The sequence below is a fragment of the Salvia hispanica genome, chromosome 6 (genome assembly GCF_029641045.1).
Source record: "Salvia hispanica isolate PSC_SH4W2 chromosome 6, Shi_PSC_v1, whole genome shotgun sequence".
NCBI classification, from domain to species: Eukaryota; Viridiplantae; Streptophyta; class Magnoliopsida; order Lamiales; family Lamiaceae; genus Salvia; species Salvia hispanica.
Genome location: NC_142697.1, coordinates 4939370 through 4942559, shown reverse-complemented (window position 1 = coordinate 4942559; position 3190 = coordinate 4939370).

Sequence of the window (3190 nt, the reverse complement as noted above, 5' to 3'; positions counted from 1 at the left end):
TCATGGAATCAGTGCTTCGATCAAACTGTTCATAAGTTTGGATTCGAGAAATGTCCTAACGAAAGTTGCGTGTACAAGAAGGTAGAAAAAGGGAATGTGGTGTTCTTAGTTTTATATGTAGATGACATTTGAAGCTACTTGGGATGTGACAGTACAAGTGTAGTGTGTGTGCAGTGTTGCGATATTCAAATAAAGCAGGTTCCCCAGATCCAGCAAGTCCACTAGATCACTTGGTCTAGGAACTCGTAGGTTGTGCGGAATCCCGGTCGTCGGACACACAAGTACTTCCCCGCTTCAAAAACCCTCAACCACTTTACTAAACCTAGTATAGGGAAGTAGGGATCAATCCCACAGAGAAGGATGCATAAGACTCGTAATCAAGGATTTGGGAGTATTTTTGGTGTTGGCTGCTGCCACGCATTTTCTTGGGTTGAGGAAAATTAAAATTAACTTGACTTGGGAATATTAGGAAGAAACTTAACCTAACAGCTAGACCTAGGAGATAATTCTACGGTGGGACCACATCTAAGAAAAAGCAGAGTACGACTGGAAAGTGGCAGAATAACTAACTCTCGTACTAACTGACAGTGACATCGTCTTCTACAACCAAATTCGCATAAAACTTCTTGAGAAAACACATAAGCAAATAAAAAACAGGGCTACTAACTTGAAATCAAATCTATGCATAAATAACGAAGAACTTAACAGATCTGCATACCTAGACGAAGTGAAATAGAAAACAAAGGAAATTAAACAAGTCTATCAACTACTGTTTCTTTCACACGCCAAAACCAACTTCAGACGCTAAATCCACTCCGGATCCAAGCGTCCGACACGGACTTCAAACAGAAGAAATTCTCCATCACATCAGATTTACAAATTTAAGCTCCGAACACTCAATCAACCACAGATTTGTCACCAAATTCCACATCAAACACCTCAATAACGAAATAAGCAGAGATCGACATAGCAATTTAAGAATTACGCTAACAGCAGAGAGATCTAAGCAAAATAACTTGAACTTAAACAGCTAAACTCAGATCCATGAGCGATAAGCAGTTAAACATCATCAACATCAAAGTCGACTCCCAAAAGTGAAGTTCGACGGTGGAAACTAGCAAAAACAGCTGAAATTAAAACAATTGTATCTTCGCCCTCACTAGGACGGTGTTACCAAACTCGAGATCTTTAGAAAGTACCCCCCCTATCACGATTATCCCCAGAATTTTTCCCAAGTGTGTGTGTAAATGTATGAGCTAAGAAGAGTAAAAAAAACTATCTTGCGCTGCATGCTCCTCTCTATTTATAGGCGTTTTAGTGGGTCCAGCGAGGAATTGATAATGACTTTGTTGCCCTCAGCTGTAGACTCCCTTTATCACGCCAATTTCCTCGTAATTCCTGCTCATTTCGTTCCATTCTCCTGCTAGACCATCTCCTCCATAACTTCCTCGATCTAGCCATTTTCTTCACACACCTTGCTTAGTAAACGTGTTAGACCCAGCAAATTATAACATTACTTTGCACATACCGATGCATGAAATTAGCCTTATCAAACTGCTCACACTTAAACCATACTTGTCCTCAAGTATAAAGACAAGAAAAGAAAAAGAATAAGGCAAATTTCAAGCGAGGTTATCTCTTGACCGACTCCTAGACCTAGACTCAAGAAAAACTAAGAAATATAAGAAAAAATCACACAAACACGCAAAACACATATATACATGAGCTAGTTTCAATTGTAGACATCTGTCCCCACAAGATTAAGGTCATTCCAATAGTTTGCACTCCTCCAAATAGGCCCTTTCCCTTCCTTTACCTAGCCAATCTGTCAGCTTGTCAAGATAGCTCTCTACTTACCCAATTGTTAGGTTCACTCGATCACTCATTCCTCACCAGGGATGTTAGGATCAATTCTCTCTTAAGTTAATGCTACACCACTGAAGCGTTGGGTTATGAGAGTTTTCTCCTTCCTGGGTCAGGCTATCATTATTCCTGTTTTAGACCATTCCCCCTTCTGGACTTCGTCCAGCTTATTCCTCCTCTTTTTTTTCTTTTCTTCTCTCTCTTTTTTTTTTTTATCTGGACTTTGTCCAGCTTGTTCCTCCATTTTTTTCTCCTGGACTTCGTCCAGCTTATACCGCCTTACCCTGGACTTCGTCCAATGATACGCCCGGGTTTTGCACTGTTTTAAGGCCATTATTTGGTCCGTTTTTGTTATCAAAATCACTCTACATGTCCATTATTTGCATATTCTATACATTTTGGTATTTTGACGTGTTTTGTGAGAAATGTGCATATTTGAGCCGAAAAGGGGAGTAAAAACGCATAGTCTGGAAATCTGGAGTCAGACGGCGACCAGTGACCGCCGCGAAGTTGTACGGCGACCACCGGCGCCCGGCGGGCAGAGCTATGTGGCGGCCCGCCTCGGAAATTTACGCTAGGAGAAGAGTCTCGCCCGGCGACCGCCGGAAGACATGTGGCGGTCCGCCACCGAAGGGTCAGAGTCTCTGGACTCCAACGCGGCGACCGCCGGCCGAGGTGCGGCGGCCCGCCGGAGAAAGGCGGTGAATCCGACCAGCCCTAGATTTGCTCCAAGATTTACCAAATTTTGAAGATCTTTTCCTTCTATGATGAGGAATAATCTTCCCCTATAAATAGGACCTCAAGCTTCATCAAAAGAGAGTTTTTTTTCACACAACAAGAACACATTCATAGAGATCAAAAGCTAGAGTACTTCAATTGTGCAAGGAGTTGAAGAAGGATTTCAAGAACATCAAGAACGACAAGGATTCAACCTACGGGTTTTATTTGCTTTAGTTTTATGTTCAGATTGTTTTCCCTTCAATCTATGTTTTTAGTTTATTCAGTCATGTGTAACTAAACTCATAGGATTCTAGGGATGTGTTAGTAGCAACTTTGGTTATACAATTCCGTTTTCTATTTAATATCCGTTTTTTTTTTACTTTGTTTCTTCCCTAAGTTAATCATGATGCTTCATAATTGAGTGACACAATTATGTATGATTCAATACAACTTTCTTCATAACTGTGACAGAGTTCTAGCGAGTTAGATCCACTTAGTAAACACTACAGTTAGCTTCCTTTAAAACGGCACTGTTAATTGAGAGTGAGGACTTTTCAAGGGTCTTAGGAGCTTTTTGGAGTTACGTGTTAGGATTGACAACCCTAAT